At 48.0% G+C, this 25,542-nt stretch overlaps 1 protein-coding gene across 1 annotated transcript in view; it reads right to left on the minus strand.

Annotated features, from left to right (window-relative positions):
- The window catches only part of PSTPIP1 (proline-serine-threonine phosphatase interacting protein 1), a 254,785-nt gene extending 241,312 nt beyond the window's left edge, over positions 1–13,473 (minus strand). The window contains exons 1-3 of the mRNA XM_063926584.1: positions 13,077–13,473; positions 12,137–12,224; positions 11,235–11,323 (exon numbers count right to left, since the gene is read on the minus strand). The gene's annotated coding sequence lies outside the window, so the exon portion shown is untranslated. The remainder of the gene's footprint in view (positions 1–11,234; positions 11,324–12,136; positions 12,225–13,076) is intronic.
- Positions 13,474–25,542: the final 12,069 nt, after the last annotated feature.

A 25,542-nucleotide genomic window follows, 5' to 3' on the forward strand; every position in this document is an offset into this window, starting at 1 on the left:
CATAGTGACCCCTCCTGTAGTGCCAGCTACACACAGTGACCCCCCTGTAGTGCCAGTTACACGTGGTGACCCCTGTCTTGGATGTGGGGATGAGCTACCCTACCTGCCCACACTACTTCAAGTCACCAGCCCCTCTCACCTGCATCCTGGCAGAGTCACCGGCGGGACAGTGCAGGAGGGAGGCCGGTGCTGCTGCTGAGTGTGCTGCCTGAGGAGGAGGAGAGCGCCAGCCGCCGCTGCTCTGAGTTTCCCGGCGCCACCTCCGTGCCCGCTGCCACGTATTGGATGCTGCTGTGCTTTGCTCTCCCCGACGCTTTCAGCTGCGCCTGCACAGTAAAAGAGATCACCAGGCGCGGGCGCCGCCGGCTACTTCAGGCTCCCACTACCAACAGCAGCAGCAGATGAGGAGTCAGGACCCATTGATTGGCCGCTCCGAGTCCCTTGTCCCGCTGCCGCTTATAGATGATTGGATCCGCTGTCCAATCACAAGTGCATCGGTGACAGGGGCATGCTCACTGTCACCGAGGCACTTCTATAGGTGCCGCTTTTTTCAATTTTTTCAATGGGCTTTTACATTGGTAAAAGCCAATGCTTGGCCCCGCCCCCCTCTCATTGTCTATGGGAGGCACTGCTATCAGTGCCTCCCGAACTACTTTAATAAATTACAATGATTACAATAATATAAAGAGAATACTTATGACACAGAATCTGTGTCATAAGTATATTCTTTGTATTATCTTAATCATTAATGACAGGGGAATGACAGGGGAGGCACTGCCTCCCCTGACTGCACGTCCCTGCTTGATACTGAAACAGGCCATCGGGCATGGAAAAAGTAATTTTCACCTTGGCAGCCTCGGTGAGTGGAATCTGCCAATAGCCTTTAGTAAGGTCAAGAGTGGTCAAGTATTGGCATGGGGTATGCATCAAATTTAGATACTTTGTTCAACCTGCAGAAGTCGTTGCAGAACCGCAGTGCTCCGGATGGTTTGGGAACCAGCACTATGGGGTTATTTCACCCACTGGTGGACTCTTCAATAACTCCCAGGCGTAACATTTCCTCCACTTCCTTGCGTACTGCATCCCTCTTTGCCTCGGGTATCCAGTACAGCCGCAGATTGATCACTACCACCGGAGGAGTAACGATATCGTGCTCGATGATCGTAGTCCTCCCTGGAATCGCCGAAGAGACATCTAATTTCTCCTGACCATGTCTTGAGCTTGACGCGTCTTGACCTCGTTGAGAAATCTATCAATTGGGACCGTGCATGCCGAGATCTTGGCCACTCTTGCAGTCGCTGTCTCTGAGCTTTCCTTCCAAGGCTTCAGCAGATTTATATAATAGACCAGTGTAAGCTTTTGCTTTCCCGGTTGGCTCACACGATAAGTCACTGGTCCCACAGCCTCAAACACTGTATATGGCCCTTGCCAATGGGCATAAAGCTTGGCCTCCACTGCGGGTACCAGGACCAAGACCTTGTCTACAGGGTTAAAACTCAGTTTTTCAGCTGGGACATCATAATGACGTTTCTGTCTCGACTGAGCCATATGGTCCCTGACCAACTGAGCTATCTGCTGGAACCGCCCGTAGAGCTGGTGAACGAACTGTACTACATTTGGCTCTGGGGACGTCTGTTGTACCCATCCCTCCTTTAGGAGGTCCAGTATTCCCCGGGGCTATCTGCCGTACACCAGCTCAAAGGGGCCGAAGCCGGGAGGGCACAGACAAACCCTTGCGTCCGACACAGCTGTAGGCTGGTTGCCCTGATTTCCCTGCTCCGCACTCCATAGGCTCAGGTTGTTTGGTACAGTCCTTTCGGATGTGACCCTGTTTGGGCGCCACTTTGTAACAAGCGTCCTTCCACCAGACAAGACGCTGACACAGTTATGAAAGAAATGCAGACCGTTTACTTCCACAGCATAGTAAACAGACTTTTCATAGCAAGTTCAATGGGTACCTTAATTAGGCACCAGTTCTCAAACAGCATGTACACAATGTCAGGCTCCCTGTCTCTAACCCACTGGCCCAACCTCTATCGCCTGGCCACTTGTTGGTGTCAGGAGCCCTGAGCCCTTGCCCTAACAAGCTTTATAAAAGTGTGGCACAGGTGTGCCTGATTGCTGGGAGCGCTTGGTCCAGCCCTAAACCCAGGTCGCCTTAGCCCGGGGCACCAGAACTGTTGTGCCCTGTCCTGCTAACACCCGGGGTGGCATCCGGACTGGACTGCCACAATATATATATATATATTTTTATATCTACACACACACATATATATATATATATATATATATATATATATATATATACATATACACGTACATATATCGATAAGCCCTCCTACCGCCAAGAAGACGTGAATAGGGCATTAGGTGGTTGGAATCTCTTCTTGTGGCAGGGGGACATTTTTACAACTATGAAGGAAGAATGGCGCAGCAACGTTTGTATATTACCTGTTTGGAATGGTGTCGAAAGCGTTGCATGCGTCGTCGGCTGATGGACAGGAGGCGATGCTGCAAAAGAGGCAGGAGTTTCCACGTGGAGAAGAAGTGAGATGCCAAAGGCCAGATGGTGAGGGAGCTCATTTTTCGTGAAAGAGCTTTAACCGTCCCCCTTGATGTTCAAGCAAAGTTTTTTATTACTTGCTCAACATTGCACATGGCACAACAATTCAAACAAACAAGCATCTGTTTATTGATGCGGCGTGCGGTTCGATACATCTATCTACATACATATATATTACCACCAAGAAGAGGTGAAGAGGGCACTTGGTAAGTGGAACCTCTTCTTGGAGGCAGGGGACATTCTTACAACTATGAAGGAAGAATGGTGCATGCAACATTTCTATATTACCTGTTTGGAACGGCGTCGAAAGCGTTGCATGCTTCGTCGGCTGATTGACAGGAAATCGAGGAGACCTCCCAAGGATGAGCATCATGGTGGAAAAAGGTGCTGCGGGGCAGAAGGCGTAGATGGAAAAGAGGCAGGAGTTTCCGCGTGTAGAAGAAGTGTGACATATATATATATATATATATATATATATAAAATAAGATTTTAAACCTACCGGTAAATCTTTTTCTCGTAGTCCGTAGAGGATGCTGGGACTCCGTAAGGACCATGGGGATAGACGGGCTCCGCAGGAGACATGGGCACTTTAAGAAAGACTTTGACTCTGGGTGTGCACTGGCTCCTCCCTCTATGCCCCTCCTCCAGACCTCAGTTAGAGAAACTGTGCTCAGAGGAGATAGACAGTACGAGGAAAGGATTTTAGTTAATCCAAGGGCAAGATTCATACCAGCCACACCAATCACACCGTATAACTTGTGTTAAACTAACCAGTTAACAGTATGAAAAACAACATGGGCCCTCATTCCGAGTTGTTCGCTCGCAAGGCGAATGTAGCAGAGTTACACACGCTAAGCCGCCGCCTACTGGGAGTGAATCTTAGCTTCTTAAAATTGCGACCGACATACGCGCAATATTGCGATTACAAACGAGTTAGCAGTTTCTGAGTAGCTTCAGACTTACTCTGCCTGTGCGATCAGTTCAGTGCTTTTCGTTCCTGGCTGACGTCATAAACACACCCAGCGTTCGCCCAGGCACTCCCACCGTTTCTCCGGCCACTCCTGCGTTTTTTCCGGAAACGGTAGCGTTTCCATTCACACGCCCCTAAAACGCCGTGCATCCGCCCAGTAACACCCATTTCCTGTCAATCACAATGCGAACGTCGGAGCGATGAAAATGCCGTGAGTAAACTTACTTTCATCATAGTAAAGTTACTTGACGCAGTCGCAGTGCGAACATTGCGCATGCGCACTAAGAGAATTCTCACTGCGATGCGATGAAAAACTCCGAGCGAACAACTCGGAATGAGGGCCATAGTTTTGGTCCAAAACCGATGAAACTATAACATAACCCTTATTTAAGCAATAACTATATACAAGTCTTGCAGAAGTAGTCCGCACTTGGGACGGGCGCCCAGCATCCTCTACGGACTACGAGAAAAAGATTTACCGGTAGGTTTAAAATCTTATTTTCTCTAACGTCCTAGAGGATGCTGGGACTCCGTAAGGACCATGGGGATTATACCAAAGCTCCCAAACGGGCGGGAGAGTGCGGATGACTCTGCAGCACTGATTGAGCAAACATGAGGTCCTCCTCAGCCAGGGTATCAAACTTATAAAACTGCAAAGGTGTTTGACCCTGACCAAGTAGCAGCTCGGCACAGCTGTAGTGCCGAGACCCCTCGGGCAGCCGCCCAAGACGAGCCAACCTTCCTAGTGGAATGGTCCTTAACCGATTTTGGTAACAGCAATCCTGCTGAAGAATGCGCTTGCTGGATCGTATTACAGATCCAGCGAGCAATAGTCTGCTTTGAAGCAGGGCCGCCAGCCTTGTTGGCTGCATACAGGACAAACAGTGCTCCTGTTTTTCTGATCCTAGCCGTTCTGGCCACGTAAATTTTCAAAGCCCTGACCACATCAAGGGACTCGGAATCCTCCAAGTCACGAGTAGCCACAGGCACGACAATAGGTTGGTTCATATGAAAAACTGATACCACCTTAGGAAGGAATTGGGAACGAGTCCTCAATTCCGCCTTATCCATATAAAATACCTTAGGTAGGAATTGAGGACGGGTCCGCAATTCCGCTCTATCCATATGGAAAACCAGATAGGGGCTTTTATGTGATAAAGCCGTCAATTCCGAAACTCGCCTAGCCGTAGCCAAGGCTAACAACATGACCACCTTCCAAGTGAGATATTTTAACTCCACCATTTTGAGTGGTTCAAACCAATGCGACTTAAGGAAACTTAACACCACGTTAAGGTCCCAAGGCGCCACCGGAGGTACAAAAGGAGGCTGAATATGCAGTACTCCCTTTACAAAAGTCTATACTTCAGGTAGAGAGGCCAATTCCTTTTGAAAGAAAATGGATAAGGCTGAAATCTGAACTTTTATGGAGCCTAATTTTAGGCCCAAATTCACTCCAGTTTGCAGGAAGTGAAGGAGACGACCCAGATGGAATTCCTCCGTAGGAGCATTCCTGGCCTCACACCAAGAAACATATTTTCTCCATATTCGGTGATAATGTTTTGATGTCACGTCCTTCCTAGCCTTTATTAGTGTAGGAATGACCTCATCTGGAATACCTTTTTCCGCTAGGATCCGGCGTTCAACCGCCATGCCATCAAACGCAGCCGCGGTAAGTCTTGGAACAGACAGGGCCCCTGCTGCAGCAGGTCCTGTCTTAGAGGAAGAGGCCACGGATCTTCTGTGAGCAATTCCTGTAGATCCGGATACCAAGTCCTTCGTGGCCAATCTGGAACAATGAGGATTGTTTTCACTCTTCTTTGTCTTATTATTTCATGTGACCGCCGGTCAGCTGACCGACAGTCACATGACCTCCTCCACCAGCCCGACGGGTCACTGTCCCGATGGTCGGCATGCCAACCAACAGGGACTATTTCCACTCGTGGGTGTCCACGACACCCATAGAGTGGGAAGTCGCCACCGAGCCCGCAAGTGGCGAGCGCAGGGAGCCCGCAAGGGGCTTGCTGCACTCGCCCCTCCCCGCCGGGATCCCGGCGTCGGTATGCTGCCGGGATCCCGGCGTCGGTAAGCTGACCGGCAGTCAGGAGACCGCCGGTCAGCCGTACTACACCCTTCTCAACACCTTGGGTATAAGAGGAAGAGGAGGAAGCACATAGACCGACCGAAACACCCACGGTGTCACCAGGGCGTCCACAGCTATCGCCTGAGGATCTCTTGACCTGGCGCAATACCTTTTTAACTTTGTGTTGAGACGGGATGCCATCATGTCTATCTGGGGCAGTTCCCACCGACCTGCGATCTGCGCGAAGACTTCCTGATGAAGTCCCCACTCTCCCGGATGCAGGTCGTGTCTGCTGAGGAAGTCTGCTTCCCAGTTGTCCACTCCCGGAATGAACACTGCTGACAGTGCGCTTACATGATTTTCCGCCCAGCGAAGAATCCTGGTGGCTTCCGCCATTGCCACCCTGCTCCTTGTGCCGCCTTGGCGGTTTACATGAGCTACTGTGGTGACATTGTCCGACTGAATCAGAACTTGTTTGTCGCGAAGTAATGCCTCCGCTTGACTTAGGGCATTGTATATGGCCCTCAACTCCAGGATGTTAATGTGGAGACAAGTCTGTAGACTCGACCAAAGACCTTGGAAAGTTCTTCCCTGTGTGACTGCTCCCCAACCTCGGAGACTTGCGTCTGTGGTCACCAGGATCCAGTCCTGAATGCCGAACCTGCGACCCTCTAGGAGGTGAGCACTCTGCAGCCACCACAGGAGAGACACCCTTGCTCTGGGGGACAGGGTGATCCTCTGATGCATTTGTAGATGTGACCCGGACCACTTGTCCAGTAGGTCTCATTGGAAGGTCCTCGCATGGAACCTGCTGAAGGGAATGGCTTCGTACGATGCCACCATTTTCCCCAGGACTCGAGTGCAGTGATGCACTGACACCTGTTTTGGCTTCAATAGGTTCCTGACCAGAGTCATGAGTTCCTGAGCTTTTTCCATCGGAAGAAAAACCTTCTTCTGGTCTGTGTCCAGAATCAAGCCCAAGAAGGTCAGACGCGTCGTACGAACCAACTGTGACTTCGGGATATTGAGAATCCAGCCGTGTTGCTGTAACACCTTCAAAGACAGAGACACGCTGTCTAGTAACTTCTCCCGAGATCTCGCTTTTATGAGGAGATCGTCCAAGTATGGGATAATTGTGACCCCTCGCTTGCGCAGGAGCACCATCATTTCCGCCATTACCTTGGTGAAAATCCTCGGGGCCATTGAAAGCCCAAACGGCAACGTCTGAAATTGGTAATGACAATCTTGTATAGCAAATCTCAGGAACGCCTGATGAGGAGGAAATATTGGAACATGAAGGTATGCATCCTTTATGTCCAGGCTGGCGATAACCGACCTGAGCGATTCCATCTTGAATTTGAACCTTTTCAAGTATAGGTTCAGAGATTTTAAATTCAAAATGGGTCTGACCGAACAATCCGGTTTCGGAACCACAAACAGGGTTGAGTAATAACCCTTTCTTTGCTGCAGTAGAGGAACCTTGACCACTACCTGTTGAAGATACAATTTTTGTATTGCATTCAACACTAACTCCCTCTCTGAGGGAGCCGCAGGTAGAGCCGATTTGAAAAACCGGCGAGGAGGCACCTCTTCGAATTCCAGCTTTTATGCCTGAGAAACAATTTCTATTGCCCAAGGATCCACCTGTGAATGAACCCAGATGTGGCTGAAAAGTCGAAGACGTGCCCCCACTTGAGCGTACTCCCCCAGGGAAGCCCCAGCGTCATGCGGTGGATTTTGCAGAGGCAGGGGAGGACTTCTGTTCCTGGGAACTAGCTGTGTGCAGCTTTTTTCCTCTGCCCTTACCTCTGGCAAGAAAGGACGATCCTCGTACTCTTTTGCTTTTATTCGAACGAAAGGACTGCATTTGATAATGAGGCGCTTTCTTAGGCTGTGAGGGAACATAAGGCAAAAAATTAAATTTACCTGCCGTAGCTGTGGAGACGAGGTCCGAGAGGCCTTCTCCAAATAACTCCTCACCTTTGTAAGGCAAAGACTCCATATGCCTCTTTGAGTCGGCATCACCCGTCCACTGTCGGGTCCATAAGACTCGCCTAGCAGAAACAGACATAGCGTTTATTCTGGAACTTAGCAAACAAATGTCTCTTTGAGCCTCCCTCATATATAACGCAGCATCTTTTATATGCCCTAGGGTCATTAAAATGGTATCCTTATCTAGGGTCTCAATTTCCGTAGATAAAGAGTTTGTCCATGCTGCGACAGCACTACGGGGGTAATTCCAAGTTGATCGCAGCAGGAAATTTTTTAGCAGTTGGGCAAAACCATGTGCACCACAGGGGGGGCAGATATAACATGTGCAGAGGGAGTTAGATTTGGGTGGGGTGTGTTCAAACTGAAATCTAAATTACAGTGTAAAAATAAAGCAGCCAGTATTTACCCTGCACAGAAACAAAATAACCCACCCAAATCTAACTCTCTCTGCAAATGTTATATCTGCCCCCCTGCAGTGCACATGGTTTTGCCCAACTGCTAAAAAATTTCCTGCTGCGATCAACTTGGAATTACCCCCTACAAACCCAGGCCGACGCCATTGCCGGTCTAAGAATTGTACCTGAATGTGTGTAAATGGACTTCATGGTAACCTCCTGTCTGCGATCAGCAGCATCCTTGAGGGTAGCCGTATCTTGGGATGGCAGCGCTCTCTTCTTTGATAAACGTGTTAAAGCCTTGTCCACTTTAGGAGAAGACTCCCATCGTATCCTATCCGTTTGTGGGAAAGGATACGCCATAAGAATCCTTTTGGGAATCTGCAGCCTCTTGTCTGGAGATTCCCAAGCCTTTTCGCACAGCTCGCTCAGCTCATACGAGGATGGAAAAGTGACCTCAGGCTTTTTCTCTTTATACATGTGTACCCTCTTGTCAGGGACAGGGGGTAACTCTGTGATATGCAAAACATCTTTTATTGCAATAATCATATATCGAATGCCCTTAGCCACTTTTGGTTGTAATTTTGCCTCCTCATAGTCGACACTGGAGTCTGAATCCGTGTCGGTATCTGTGTCCATTATTTGGGACAATGTGCGCTTCTGAGACCCGGAAGGTCCCGGTGACACAGGGACAGGCATGGTCTGACTACCTGACTGTTCCCTAGCCTCAGCCTTGTCTAATCTCTTGTGTAATAAATTTACACTAGCCGACGGAGATCTGACATTCATACACTCCCCCTCCTCCTTAGGTGAGCCTTCCACTTCATACATGTCGACACACGCGTACCGACACACCCCACACACACAGGGAAGCTCTTATCTGAAGACAGTTCCCCACCAGGCCCTTTGGAGAGACAGAGTGAGAGTATGCCAGCACACATCCCAGCGCTATATAACCCAGGCAAAACACAGAATGTTTCCCCAGTAGCGCTGAAATAACACGTTTTTCGCCAATTATGTGCCCCCCCCTTTTGAAAAACCCACTGTCACCTCAGTAAGCAGGGGAGAGTCCGGGGAGCTTCCTCTCAGCGCTGTGCTGTGGAGAAAAATGGCGCTGGTGAGTGCTGAGGGAGAAGCCCCGCCCCCTCGGCGGCGGGCTTCTGTCCCGCTCAAATTATTCAAAAACATGGCGGGGGCTCTTTATATACATGTACAGTGCCCAGCTGTACATGTATATATATGTGTTTATGCCATAATAGAGGTTTATATTGCTGCCCAGGGCGCCCCCCCTGCGCCCTGCACCCTTACAGTGACCGGAGTGTGTGAGGTGTATGGGAGCAATGGCGCACAGCTGCAGTGCTGTGCGTTACCTCAGTGAAGACCACGAAGTCTTCTGCCGCCTTTGAAGCCTTCTTACTTCTCATACTCACCCGGCTTCTATCTTCTGGCTCTGCGAGGAGGACGGCGGCGCGGCTCTGGGACGAACTCCAGGGTGAGACCTGTGTTCCGACTCCCTCTGGAGCTAATGGTGTCCAGTAGCCTAAGAAACAGGACCTTGAAACTCAGAGAAGTAGGGCTGTTTCTCTCTCCTCAGTCCCACGATGCAGGGAGTCTGTTGCCAGCAGTGCTCCCTGAAAATAAAAAACCTAATTAAAATAGAATCTTTGATAACGCCCCTGTGGGAGGAGCGAAACGCGTCAGAGGTTTTGGATTTGGACCCTGTCCCCTGCTTGAATTGGACCCGTACTTTATATCATCTCTTAATCCTCCGTTGTCGCTAAGTATTATTGCCGGGAGGAAAGAAGCCGCCCAGCGGTGCCTGCAAACGGCATGTAGAGGTGTGGATCCGGGGAGCATAGAAGCCGCACATAATACATCAGGGCAGGTGCCAGTTCAGGTGCCGCTCTCCCTACAGCCAGAAACCACCATGGTAGTTACTGGGATCCTCGCTCTGCTGACTGCATAGCCTCACGTAAGATTCTGCTGGGAACGGCTCTCACACAGCCAAATGTGTTATATTGGATGGTTACATTTGTGAAAGAACTATGATATAAAGTAACAAATTGCGGATACTGAATCATTATACGGGTTCTACTGGCAGCTGCTACGAGTTAACCATTTACTTTTTATATGGACTGAGTCTTATATTTATAGAGACAGTCTATCTAATTCTGTGCATAGATTATGCTTAAGTCCACCTCCTTTTAGTGTAGAACGAAAAATATATATTTACTCTTTTATTCAAAGGTTATTAATGATATTAAGATCGGTCTTGCTTTTTATTGTGGTATTTCTTCATTTATGAATAAAAAATCTTTATTATACTAAATAAATAGAAGTTTTCATATTATTGTCAGCCATATCATATATATCTTCTAATTTGGCGCAGGAGAGTAATTATTTTTGTTTACTCCTTTAATGATATAAGGCGTCAGCTAACCCCTAAGTATTTGGCAGGGATAAGCTGCCTTGGATTGGATATGTAAAGAGGGAGATAGGGGTATCAGCGACCGACATTGTCTGATAAAATGTGATATAAATATGAAGAAACTTGCTGGATACGTAATCAAAATAACAGTATATTTATTTATACAATTTAAAAAATTATTGGGGTGGGTAAAAAAGCGAAGGATATATAATGCTAAATGAGACTGGGTAAAATATAGCTAAAACAACTAGATTAAATACATTCAATAAATCAATAAATAATTAAATATAGGATAAGAGAGTGCTGCTTATCTTAAAAATGGAGAGTCAATTGAGGTACACCTTTATATATGGTAAGCCCCCCCTACTGCCAAGAAGAGGGGAAGAGGGCATTAGGTGGGCGGAACCTCTTCTTGGGGGCAGGGGGACATTCTTACATTCGTGAAGGAAGATTGGCGCATGCAACGTTTGTATATTACCAGTTTGGAACGGCGTCGAAAGCATTGAATGCGTCCTCAGATGATGGACAGGAGGCGATGCTGGAAAAGATGCAGGAGTTTCCACGTGGACAAGAAGTGAGACACCAAAGTCCAGACGGCGAGGAAGCTCATTTTTCATAAAAGAGCTTTTACTGTCCTCCTTAATGCCCAGCAAAATGCGGTGTAGAGGCAAGCGAACTGCGAGAGGCAAGCTGACGAGGCCCAGCAGTGGAGAAACGCAGATGGGACCGGCCCTGTAACATATCCTCCTGTGCCCGCCAAGTATGTGCTGATCTGGTAAGGCTCCAGTGGAGCACAATTGTTTTACCTTTTGTGCGACTGCCTGTTTCTCACATCTTTCTGTTCCCTAGAGTCCTCCAAACAGCGTATCGGGACCGTTCACCAAATGTTAGCAGCCTGCGGAAGAAAGAAATATGGAGAGGTTATATGGGCACTCAGCTAAGGTAATTTAATTATTTCTGTTCATATCGTACACCTATAGCTAGCCACACAGGACAAGAATTACGCAATCTACTTTAATGTCAGTTATCTATTACTTCATCAACATTGCGCATGGCACAACAATTCAAACAGAAAAATAATCTGTTTATTTTTGCAGCGTGTGGTGCGATGCGCTATATATATCAGTCAATATATCCATCTACATATTTATATAGATCTAAATATGCATTTCTAGATTTATATATACAAATACATTGGTAAGGCCCTTACCACCAAGAATAGGTGAAGAGGACATTGGGTGGGCAGAACCTCTTCTTGTGGGTAGGGGGACATTCTTACACCTGTGAAGGAAGAATGGCGCATGCAACGTTTGTATATTACCTGTTTGAAATGGCGTCGAAAGCGTTGCATGTGTCGTCGGCTGATGGACAGGAGATCGAGGCGACCTCCCAAGGATGAGCATCGCAGCAGAACAAATGTGCTGAAGGGCAGAATGCATCGCTGGAAAAGAGGCAGGATATTCCGTGTGGAGAAGAAGCGTGACGCCAAACTCCAGACGATAAGGGAGCTTTTTTTTGTGAAAGAGCTTATACCGTCCCCCTTGATACCCAGGCAAAGTGCGGTGTAGAGGGAAGCGAATTGCGAGAGGCAAACTGACAAGGCACAGCAACGGAGACACATAGACGGGGCCGGCCCTGGTTGTCCCCTCCCGTTCCTGCCATGTATGTGCTGATCTGGTAAGGCTCCAGTGGAACACATTTGCCTCACCTTTGTGCGACTGCCTGTTTCTCACATCTTTTTGGTCTCTAGAGTCCTCCGAACAGCATATCGGGACTGTTCACCAAATCTTAGCGGCCTGTGGAAGAAAGAAATGCGGACATTGGGTGGGCGCAGGGCCGTTTCTTGGGGCAGGCGAGCAGTGCAACCGCACTGGGCGCCCGCCGCGGCACTAACTGTGGCTCCCTGCTTCCCCCTCCTATTTCTCCTCGAGTAACCCGCTCAGGGGGCAGAGTTTCATGGAATGACGCGGTTGCGTCGTTACGTCACGACGCAACCCCGTCACGACGCGAAACTCCCCCCCCCCCGAGCGGAGTACAGAGGGGGATCCAAGTTAGGAAGAGGGAAAGGCCGGTGCGAGGAGCGACTGGTGAGGCGGGCCGAAGAGCGGTAATCGCCTCTGAAAGTATTCTCTCTCTCTCTCTCAATGTGTAAAATGGGGACACTTGCCGTAATGTGTGAAATGGGGACTCTTGCCTGCCGCAGTGTGGGAATTTAATGTATTAAGGGCATTGCGGTGTGTGGCATAATATGGTGCAGGGGGAATTACTGTGTGGGGCTTAATATGGTAGAATTTTTTTTCCTGTGGTGGTCGTGATCTGTTGGAGCAGGGTCAAAAACTGGATTGTGAGGTAGTCTTTTCAGATGAGGCCATGCCCATTTAAATGAGGCCACACCCATTTAGATGAGGCCATGCCCCCTTGTCGGGTGCGCGCGCAAGTTGTTGTGTTTTTTATCTAGGTGTGTGGGGGGGGGGGGGCACATTTTTTTTATGTCACGGGGAGGGGGGGGGGGGGCGTATTTTTAAATCTCGCACTGGGAGCCAAATTGGCTAGAAACAGCCCTGGGTGGGCGGAACCTCTTGTTGGGGGCAGGGGGACATTCTTACAACCGTGAAGGAAGAATGGCACATGTAAAGTTTGTATATTACCTGTTTGGAATGGCGTCGAAAGTGTCGCATGCGTAGTCGGCTGATGGACAGGTGTTGATGCTGGAAAAGAGGCAGGAGTTTCCACGTGGAGAAGAAGTGAAACGCCAAAGTCCAGACGGCGAGGGAGCTCATTTTTCGAAAAAAAGCTTTTATTGTCTTCCTTGATGCCAAGCAAAGTGCAGTGTAAAGGCAAGGGTACTGCGAGATGCAAGCTGACGAGGCCCAGCAGCGGAGACACGCAGATGGGACCGGCCCTGTAACATATCCTCCTGTGCCCGCCAAGTATGTGCTGATCTGGTAAGGCTCCAGTGGAGCACAATTGTTTTACCTTTTGTGCGACTGCCTGTTTCTCACATCTTTCTGTTCCCTAGAGTCCTCCAAACAGCGTATCGGGACTGTTCACCAAATCTTAGCAGCTTGCGGAAGAAAGAAATATGGAGAGGTTATATGGGCACTCAGCTAAGGTAATATAATTATTATTTCTGTTCATATCGTACACCTATAGCTAGCCACACAGGACAAGTATTACGCAATCTACTTTAATGTTAGTTTTTATTACTTGCTCAACATTGCGCATGGCACAACAATTCAAACAGAAAATAAGATTTTACTTACCGATAAATCTATTTCTCGGAGTCCGTAGTGGATGCTGGGGTTCCTGAAAGGACCATGGGGAATAGCGGCTCCGCAGGAGACAGGGCACAAAAAGTAAAGCTTTTTCCGATCAGGTGGTGTGCACTGGCTCCTCCCCCTATGACCCTCCTCCAGACTCCAGTTAGGTACTGTGCCCGGACGAGCGTACACAATAAGGGAGGATTTTGAATCCCGGGTAAGACTCATACCAGCCACACCAATCACACCGTACAACTTGTGATCTAAACCCAGTTAACAGTATGATAACTAGAGATGAGCGCCTGAAATTTTTCGGGTTTTGTGTTTTGGTTTTGGGTTCGGTTCCGCGGCCGTGTTTTGGGTTCGAACGCGTTTTGGCAAAACCTCACCGAATTATTTTTGTCGGATTCGGGTGTGTTTTGGATTCGGGTGTTTTTTTCAAAAAACCCTAAAAAACAGCTTAAATCATAGAATTTGGGGGTAATTTTGATCCCAAAGTATTATTAACCTCAAAAAACATAATTTACACTCATTTTCAGCCTATTCTGAACACATCACACCTCACAATATTATTTTTAGTCCTAAAATTTGCACCGAGGTCGCTGTGTGAGTAAGATAAGCGACCCTAGTGGCCGACACAAACACCGGGCCCATCTAGGAGTGGCACTGCAGTGTCACGCAGGATGTCCCTTCCAAAAAACCCTCCCCAAACAGCACATGACGCAAAGAAAAAAAGAGGCGCAATGAGGTAGCTGACTGTGTGAGAAAGATAAGCGACCCTAGTGGCCGACACAAACACCGGGCCCATCTAGGAGTGGCACTGCAGTGTCACGCAGGATGTCCCTTCCAAAAAACCCTCCCCAAACAGCACATGACGCAAAGAAAAAAAGAGGCGCAATGAGGTAGCTGTGTGAGAAAGATAAGCGACCCTAGTGGCCGACACAAACACCGGGCCCATCTAGGAGTGGCACTGCAGTGTCACGCAGGATGTCCCTTCCAAAAAACCCTCCCCAAACAGCACATGACGCAAAGAAAAAAAGAGGCGCAATGAGGTAGCTGTGTGAGTAAGATTAGCGACCCTAGTGGCCGACACAAACACCGGGCCCATCTAGGAGTGGCACTGCAGTGTCACGCAGGATGGCCCTTCCAAAAAACCCTCCCCAAACAGCACATGACGCAAAGAAAAAAAGAGGCGCAATGAGGTAGCTGACTGTGTGAGTAAGATTAGCGACCCTAGTGGCCGACACAAACACCGGGCACATCTAGGAGTGGCACTGCAGTGTCACGCAGGATGTCCCTTCCAAAAAACCCTCCCCAAACAGCACATGACGCAAAGAAAAAAAGAGGCGCAATGAGGTAACTGTGTGAGTAAGATTAGCGACCCTAGTGGCCGACACAAACACCGGGCCCATCTAGGAGTGGCACTGCAGTGTCACGCAGGATGTCCCTTCCAAAAAACCCTCCCCAATCAGCACATGATGCAAAGAAAAAGAAAAGAAAAAAAGAGGTGCAAGATGGAATTATCCTTGGGCCCTCCCACCCACCCTTATGTTGTATAAACAAAACAGGACATGCACACTTTAACCAACCCATCATTTCAGTGACAGGGTCTGCCACACGACTGTGACTGATATGACGGGTTGGTTTGGACCCCCCCCAAAAAAGAAGCAATTAATCTCTCCTTGCACAAACTGGCTCTACAGAGGCAAGATGTCCACCTCATCTTCACCCTCCGATATATCACCGTGTACATCCCCCTCCTCACAGATTATCAATTCGTCCCCACTGGAATCCACCATCTCAGCTCCCTGTGTACTTTGTGGAGGCAATTGCTGCTGGTCAATGTCTCCGCGGAGGAATTGATTATAATTCATTTTAATGAACATCATCTTCTCCACATTTTCTGGATGTAACCTCGTACGCCGATTGCTGACAAGGTGAGCGGCGGCACTAAACACTCTTTCGGAGTACACACTTGTGGGAGGGCAACTTAGGTAGAATAAAGCCAGTTTGTGCAAGGGCCTCCAAATTGCCTCTTTTTCCTGCCAGTATAAGTACGGACTGTGTGACGTGCCTACTTGGATGCGGTCACTCATATAATCCTCCACCATTCTATCAATGTTGAGAGAATCATATGCAGTGACAGTAGACGACATGTCCGTAATCGTTGTCAGGTCCTTCAGTCCGGACCAGATGTCAGCATCAGCAGTCGCTCCAGACTGCCCTGCATCACCGCCAGCGGGTGGGCTCGGAATTCTGAGCCTTTTCCTCGCACCCCCAGTTGCGGGAGAATGTGAAGGAGGAGATGTTGACAGGTCGCGTTCCGCTTGACTTGACAATTTTGTCACCAGCAGGTCTTTCAACCCCAGCAGACCTGTGTCTGCCGGAAAGAGAGATCCAAGGTAGGCTTTAAATCTAGGATCGAGCACGGTGGCCAAAATGTAGTGCTCTGATTTCAACAGATTGACCACCCGTGAATCCTTGTTAAGCGAATTAAGGGCTGCATCCACAAGTCCCACATGCCTAGCGGAATCGCTCCGTGTTAGCTCCTTCTTCAATGCCTCCAGCTTCTTCTGCAAAAGCCTGATGAGGGGAATGACCTGACTCAGGCTGGCAGTGTCTGAACTGACTTCACGTGTGGCAAGTTCAAAGGGCATCAGAACCTTGCACAACGTTGAAATCATTCTCCACTGCACTTGAGACAGGTGCATTCCATCTCCTATATCGTGCTCAATTGTATAGGCTTGAATGGCCTTTTGCTGCTCCTCCAACCTCTGAAGCATATAGAGGGTTGAATTCCACCTCGTTACCACTTCTTGCTTCAGATGATGGCAGGGCAGGTTCAGTAGTTTTTGGTGGTGCTCCAGTCTTCTGTACGTGGTGCCTGTACGCCGAAAGTGTCCCGCAATTTTTCTGGCCACCGACAGCATCTCTTGCACGCCCCTGTCGTTTTTAAAAAAATTCTGCACCACCAAATTCAAGGTATGTGCAAAACATGGGACGTGCTGGAATTTGCCCATATTTAATGCACACACAATATTGCTGGCGTTGTCCGATGCCACAAATCCACAGGAGAGTCCAATTGGGGTAAGCCATTCCGCGATGATCTTCCTCAGTTGCCGTAAGAGGTTTTCAGCTGTGTGCGTATTCTGGAAAGCGGTGATACAAAGCGTAGCCTGCCTAGGAAAGAGTTGGCGTTTGCGAGATGCTGCTACTGGTGCCGCCGCTGCTGTTCTTGCGGCGGGAGTCCATACATCTACCCAGTGGGCTGTCACAGTCATATAGTCCTGACCCTGCCCTGCTCCACTTGTCCACATGTCCGTGGTTAAGTGGACATTGGGTACAACTGCATTTTTTAGGACACTGGTGAGTCTTTTTCTGACGTCCGTGTACATTCTCGGTATCGCCTGCCTAGAGAAGTGGAACCTAGATGGTATTTGGTAACGGGGGCACACTGCTTCAATAAATTGTCTAGTTCCCTGTGAACTAACGGCGGATACCGGACGCACGTCTAACACCAACATAGTTGTCAAGGACTCAGTTATCCGCTTTGCAGTAGGATGACTGCTGTGATATTTCATCTTCCTCGCAAAGGACTGTTGAACAGTCAATTGCTTACTGGAAGTAGTACAAGTGGGCTTAAGACTTCCCCTCTGGGATGACCATCGACTCCCAGCGGCAACAACAGCAGCGCCAGCAGCAGTAGGCGTTACACGCAAGGATGCATCGGAGGAATCCCAGGCAGGAGAGGACTCGTCAGACTTGCCAGTGACATGGCCTGCAGGACTATTGGCATTCCTGGGGAAGGAGGAAATTGACACTGAGGGAGTTGGTGGGGTGGTTTGCGTGAGCTTGGTTACAAGAGGAAGGGATTTACTGGTCAGTGGACTGCTTCCGCTGTCACCCAAAGTTTTTGAACTTGTCACTGACTTATTATGAATGCGCTGCAGGTGACGTATAAGGGAGGATGTTCCGAGGTGGTTAACGTCCTTACCCCTACTTATTACAGCTTGACAAAGGGAACACACGGCTTGACACCTGTTGTCCGCATTTCTGGTGAAATACCTCCACACCGAAGAGCTGATTTTTTTGGTATTTTCACCTGGCATGTCAACGGCCATATTCCTCCCACGGACAACAGGTGTCTCCCCGGGTGCCTGACTTAAACAAACCACCTCACCATCAGAATCCTCCTGGTCAATTTCCTCCCCAGCGCCAGCAACACCCATATCCTCCTCATCCTGGTGTACTTCAACACTGACATCTTCAATCTGACTATCAGGAACTGGACTGCGGGTGCTCCTTCCAGCACTTGCAGGGGGCATGCAAATAGTGGAAGGCGCATGCTCTTCACGTCCAGTGTTGGGAAGGTCAGGCATCGCAAACGACACAATTGGACTCTCCTTGTGGATTTGGGATTTCAAAGAACGCACAGTTCTTTGCGGTGCTTTTGCCAGCTTGAGTCTTTTCAGTTTTCTAGCGAGAGGCTGAGTGCTTCCATCCTCATGTGAAGCTGAACCACTAGCCATGAACATAGGCCAGGGCCTCAGCCGTTCCTTGCCACTCCGTGTGGTAAATGGCATATTGGCAAGTTTACGCTTCTCCTCCGACAATTTTATTTTAGGTTTTGGAGTCCTTTTTTTTCTGATATTTGGTGTTTTGGATTTGACATGCTCTGTACTATGACATTGGGCATCGGCCTTGGCAGACGACGTTGCTGGCATTTCATCGTCTCGGCCATGACTAGTGGCAGCAGCTTCAGCACGAGGTGGAAGTGGATCTTGATCTTTCCCTAATTTTGGAACCTCAACTTTTTTGTTCTCCATATTTTATAGGCAGAACTAAAAGGCACCTCAGGTAAACAATGGAGATGGATGGATTGGATAGTTTACTAGTATACAATTATGGACGGACTGCCACGGTTAGGTGGTATAAAAAAACCACGGTTAGGTGGTATATATTATAATAATAATACAATTATGGATGGACGGACTGCCTGCCGACTGCCGACACAGAGGTAGCCACAGCCGTGAACTACCGCACTGTACACTGGTTGATAAAGAGATAGTAGTATACTCGTAACAACTAGTATGACACTATGACGACGGTATAAAGAATGAAAAAAAAACCACGGTTAGGTGGTATATATTATAATAATAATACAATTATGGATGGACGGACTGCCTGCCGACTGCCGACACAGAGGTAGCCACAGCCGTGAACTACCGCACTGTACACTGGTTGATAAAGAGATAGTAGTATACTCGTAACAACTAGTATGACACTATGACGACGGTATAAAGAATGAAAAAAAAACCACGGTTAGGTGGTATATATTATAATAATAATACAATTATGGATGGACGGACTGCCTGCCGACTGCCGACACAGAGGTAGCCACAGCCGTGAACTACCGCACTGTACACTGGTTGATAAAGAGATAGTAGTATACTCGTAACAACTAGTATGACACTATGACGACGGTATAAAGAATGAAAAAAAAACCACGGTTAGGTGGTATATATTATAATAATAATACAATTATGGATGGACGGACTGCCTGCCGACTGCCGACACAGAGGTAGCCACAGCCGTGAACTACCGCACTGTACACTGGTTGATAAAGAGATAGTAGTATACTCGTAACAACTAGTATGACACTATGACGACGGTATAAAGAATGGAAAAAAAACCACGGTTAGGTGGTATATATTATAATAATAATACAATTATGGATGGACGGACTGCCTGCCGACTGCCGACACAGAGGTAGCCACAGCCGTGAACTACCGCACTGTACACTGGTTGATAAAGAGATAGTAGTATACTCGTAACAACTAGTATGACACTATGACGACGGTATAAAGAATGGAAAAAAACCCACGGTTAGGTGGTATATATTATAATAATAATACAATTATGGATGGACGGACTGCCTGCCGACTGCCGACACAGAGGTAGCCACAGCCGTGAACTACCGCACTGTACACTGGTTGATAAAGAGATAGTAGTATACTCGTAACAACTAGTATGACACTATGACGACGGTATAAAGAATGAAAAAAAAACCACGGTTAGGTGGTATATATTATAATAATAATACAATTATGGATGGACGGACTGCCTGCCGACTGCCGACACAGAGGTAGCCACAGCCGTGAACTACCGCACTGTACACTGGTTGATAAAGAGATAGTAGTATACTCGTAACAACTAGTATGACACTATGACGACGGTATAAAGAATGGAAAAAAAACCACGGTTAGGTGGTATATATTATAATAATAATACAATTATGGATGGACGGACTGCCTGCCGACTGCCGACACAGAGGTAGCCACAGCCGTGAACTACCGCACTGTACACTGGTTGATAAAGAGATAGTAGTATACTCGTAACAACTAGTATGACACTATGACGACGGTATAAAGAATGGAAAAAAAACCACGGTTAGGTGGTATATATTATAATAATAATACAATTATGGATGGACGGACTGCCTGCCGACTGCCGACACAGAGGTAGCCACAGCCGTGAACTACCGCACTGTACACTGGTTGATAAAGAGATAGTAGTATACTCGTAACAACTAGTATGACACTATGACGACGGTATAAAGAATGGAAAAAAAACCACGGTTAGGTGGTATATATTATAATAATAATACAATTATGGATGGACGGACTGCCTGCCGACTGCCGACACAGAGGTAGCCACAGCCGTGAACTACCGCACTGTACACTGGTTGATAAAGAGATAGTAGTATACTCGTAACAACTAGTATGACACTATGACGACGGTATAAAGAATGGAAAAAAAACCACGGTTAGGTGGTATATATTATAATAATAATACAATTATGGATGGACGGACTGCCTGCCGACTGCCGACACAGAGGTAGCCACAGCCGTGAACTACCGCACTGTACACTGGTTGATAAAGAGATAGTAGTATACTCGTAACAACTAGTATGACACTATGACGGTATAAAGAATGAAAAAAAAACCACGGTTAGGTGGTATATATTATAATAATAATACAATTATGGATGGACGGACTGCCTGCCGACTGCCGACACAGAGGTAGCCACAGCCGTGAACTACCGCACTGTACACTGGTTGATAAAGAGATAGTAGTATACTCGTAACAACTAGTATGACACTATGACGACGGTATAAAGAATGGAAAAAAAACCACGGTTAGGTGGTATATATTATAATAATAATACAATTATGGATGGACGGACTGCCTGCCGACTGCCGACACAGAGGTAGCCACAGCCGTGAACTACCGCACTGTACACTGGTTGATAAAGAGATAGTAGTATACTCGTAACAACTAGTATGACACTATGACGGTATAAAGAAAGAAAAAAAAATACCACGGTTAGGTGGTATATATTGTAATACAATTATGGATGGACGGACTGCCTGCCGAGTTCCGACTGCCGACACAGAGGTAGCCACAGCCGTGAACTACCGCACTGTACTGTGTCTGCTGCTAATATAGACTGGTTGATAAAGAGATAGTATACAATACATACAACAATATACTACTATACTGGTGGTCAGGCACTGGTCACCACTAGTCACACTGGCAGTGGCACTCCTGCAGCAAAAGTGTGCACTGTTTAATTTTAAATTAATATAATATTATGTACTCCTGGGGGCTCCTGCTATAACAACCTGCAGTGCTCCCCAGTCTCCCCCACAATTATTATAAGCTTTGCCTTTTATACATTGATGTGCAGCACACTGGGCTGAGCTGAGTGCACACAGACTGAGTCACACTGTGTGACTGGCTGCTGCTGTGTATCTTTTTTTTCAGGCAGAGAACGGATATAGCAGAGAACGGATATATATTAAAATAAATAAAAGTTAACTAACAACAACTGCACTGGTCACTGTGGTAAACTCTGTCTGACTCTGCACAATCTCTCTCTCTCTTCTAATCTAATTTCTAATGGAGAGGACGCCAGCCACGTCCTCTCCCTATCAATCTCAATGCACGTGTGAAAATGGCGGCGACGCGCGGCTCCTTATATAGAATCCGAGTCTCGCGAGAATCCGACAGCGTCATGATGACGTTCGGGCGCGCTCGGGTTAACCGAGCAAGGCGGGAGGATCCGAGTCTGCTCGGACCCGTGAAAAAAACATGAAGTTCGTGCGGGTTCGGTTTCAGAGAAACCGAACCCGCTCATCTCTAATGATAACAGCGGAGCCTCTGAAAGATGGCTTCCTTCAACAATAACCCGAATTAGTTAACAATAACTATGTACAATTTATGCAGATAATCCGCACTTGGGATGGGCGCCCAGCATCCACTACGGACTCCGAGAAATAGATTTATCGGTAAGTAAAATCTTATTTTCTCTATCGTCCTAGTGGATGCTGGGGTTCCTGAAAGGACCATGGGGATTATACCAAAGCTCCCAAACGGGCGGGAGAGTGCGGATGACTCTGCAGCACCGAATGAGAGAACTCCAGGTCCTCCTTAGCCAGAGTATCAAATTTGTAAAATTTTACAAACGTGTTCTCCCCTGACCACGTAGCTGCTCGGCAAAGTTGTAATGCCGAGACCCCTCGGGCAGCCGCCCAAGATGAGCCCACCTTCCTTGTGGAGTGGGCCTTTACAGATTTAGGCTGTGGCAGGCCTGCCACAGAATGTGCAAGTTGGATTGTGCTACAGATCCAATGAGCAATCGTCTGCTTAGACGCAGGAGCACCCATCTTGTTGGGTGCATACAATATAAACAACGAGTCAGATTTTCTGACTCCAGCTGTTCTTGCAATATATATTTTTAATGCTCTGACAACGTCCAGTAACTTGGAGTCCTCCAAGTCACTTGTAGCCGCAGGCACTACAATAGGCTGGTTCAGATGAAATGCTGACACCACCTTAGGGAGAAAATGCGGACGAGTCCGCAGTTCTGCCCTGTCCGAATGGAAAATCAGATATGGGCTTTTGTAAGATAAAGCTGCCAATTCTGACACTCTCCTGGCAGAAGCCAGGGCTAGAAGCATGGTCACTTTCCAAGTGAGATATTTCAAATCCACCTTATTTAGTGGTTCAAACCAATGAGATTTTAGAAAATCCAAAACCACATTGAGATCCCACGGTGCCACTGGAGGCACCACAGGGGGCTGTATATGCAGCACTCCCTTAACAAAGGTCTGGACTTCAGGGACTGAAGCCAATTCTTTTTGAAAGAAAATCGACAGGGCCGAAATTTGAACCTTAATAGATCCCAATTTGAGACCCATAGACAATCCTGATTGCAGGAAATGTAGGAATCGACCCAGTTGAAATTCCTCCGTCGGAGCACTCCGATCTTCGCACCACGCAACATATTTTCGCCAAATTAGGTGATAATGTTGCACGGTTACTTCTTTCCTTGCTTTAATCAAAGTAGGAATGACTTCTTCCGGCATGCCTTTTTCCATTAGGATCCGGCGTTCAACCGCCATGCCGTCAAACGCAGCCGCGGTAAGTCTTGAAACAGACAGGGACCCTGCTGAAGCAAGTCCCTCTTTAGAGGTAGAGGCCACGGATCTTCCGTGATCATCTCTTGAAGTTCCGGGTACCAAGTCCTTCTTGGCCAATCCGGAACCACTAGTATCGTTCTTACGCCTCTTTGCCGTATAATTCTCAATACTTTTGGTATGAGAGGCAGAGGAGGAAACACATACACCGACTGGTACACCCAAGGCGTTACCAGCGCGTCCACAGCTATTGCCTGCGGATCTCTTGACCTGGCGCAATACCTGTCCAGTTTTTTGTTGAGGCGAGACGCCATCATGTCCACCATTGGTCTTTCCCAACGGGTTACCAGCATGTGGAAGACTTCTGGATGAAGTCCCCACTCTCCCGGGTGAAGATCGTGTCTGCTGAGGAAGTCTGCTTCCCAGTTGTCCACTCCCGGGATGAACACTGCTGACAGTGCTATCACATGATTCTCTGCCCAGCGAAGAATCCTTGCAGCTTCTGCCATTGCACTCCTGCTTCTTGTGCCGCCCTGTCTGTTCACATGGGCGACTGCCGTGATGTTGTCCGACTGGATCAACACCGGTTTTCCCTGAAGCAGAGGTTCTGCCTGGCTTAGAGCATTGTATATTGCTCTTAGTTCCAGAATGTTTATGTGAAGAGACGTTTCCAGGCTTGTCCATACTCCCTGGAAGTTTCTTCCTTGTGTGACTGCTCCCCAGCCTCTCAGGCTGGCGTCCGTGGTCACCAGGATCCAATCCTGTATGCCGAATCTGCGGCCCTCCAATAGATGAGGACTCTGCAACCACCACAGAAGAGACACCCTTGTCCTTGGAGACAGGGTTATCCGTAGGTGCATCTGAAGATGCGACCCTGACCATTTGTCCAACAGATCCCTTTGGAAAATTCTTGCGTGGAATCTGCCGAATGGAATTGCTTCGTAAGAAGCCACCATTTTTCCCAGGACTCTTGTGCATTGATGTACAGACACCTTTCCTGGTTTTAGGAGGTTCCTGACAAGCTCGGATAACTCCTTGGCTTTTTCCTCCGGGAGAAAAACCTTTTTCTGAACCGTGTCCAGAATCATCCCTAGGAACAGCAGACGAGTTGTCGGCATTAACTGGGATTTTGGAATATTCAGAATCCACCCGTGCTGTTTTAGCACTTCTTGAGACAGTGCTAATCCCATCTCCAGCTGTTCTCTGGACCTCGCCCTTATTAGGAGATCGTCCAAGTATGGGATAATTAATACGCCTTTTCTTCGAAGAAGAATCATCATCTCGGCCATTACCTTTGTAAAGATCCGAGGTGCCGTGGACAATCCGAACGGCAGCGTCTGAAACTGATAGTGACAGTTTTGTACAACGAACCTGAGGTACCCCTGGTGTGAGGGGTAAATTGGAACGTGGAGATACGCATCCTTGATGTCCAAGGATACCATAAAGTCCCCCTCTTCCAGGTTCGCTATCACTGCTCTGAGTGACTCCATTTTGAACTTGAACTTCTTTATGTACAGGTTCAAGGACTTCAGATTTAGAATAGGCCTTACCGAGCCATCCGGCTTCGGTACCACAAAAAGAGTGGAATAATACCCCTTCCCTTGTTGTAGAAGAGGTACCTTGACTATCACCTGCTGAGAGTACAGCTTGTGAATGGCTTCCAAAACCGTCTCCCTTTCGGAGGGGGACGTTGGTAAAGCAGACTTCAGGAAACGGCGAGGTGGATCTGTCTCTAATTCCAACCTGTACCCTTGAGATATTATCTGCAGGATCCAGGGATCTACCTGCGAGTGAGCCCACTGCGCGCTGTAATTTTTGAGACGACCGCCCACCGTCCCCGAGTCCGCTTGAGAAGCCCCAGCGTCATGCTGAGGCTTTTGTAGAAGCCGGGGAGGGCTTCTGTTCCTGGGAAGGAGCTGCGTGTTGCTGTCTCTTCCCTCGACCTTTGCCTCGTGGCAGATATGAATAGCCCTTTGCTCTCTTATTTTTAAAGGAACGAAAGGGCTGCGGTTGAAAAGTCGGTGCCTTTTTCTGTTGGGGAGTGACTTGAGGTAGAAAGGTGGATTTCCCGGCTGTAGCCGTGGCCACCAAATCTGATAGACCGACTCCAAATAACTCCTCCCCTTTATACGGCAAAACTTCCATATGCCGTTTTGAATCCGCATCGCCTGTCCACTGTCGCGTCCATAAAGCTCTTCTGGCCGAAATGGACATAGCACTTACCCGTGATGCCAGTGTGCAGATATCCCTCTGTGCATCACGCATATAAAGAAATGCATTCTTTATTTGTTCTAACGACAGTAAAATATTGTCCCTGTCCAGGGTATCAATATTTTCAATCAGGGACTCTGACCAAACTACCCCAGCACTGC

Source organism: Pseudophryne corroboree, chromosome 6 (assembly GCF_028390025.1).
Source record: "Pseudophryne corroboree isolate aPseCor3 chromosome 6, aPseCor3.hap2, whole genome shotgun sequence".
Classification (NCBI taxonomy): domain Eukaryota; kingdom Metazoa; phylum Chordata; class Amphibia; order Anura; family Myobatrachidae; genus Pseudophryne; species Pseudophryne corroboree.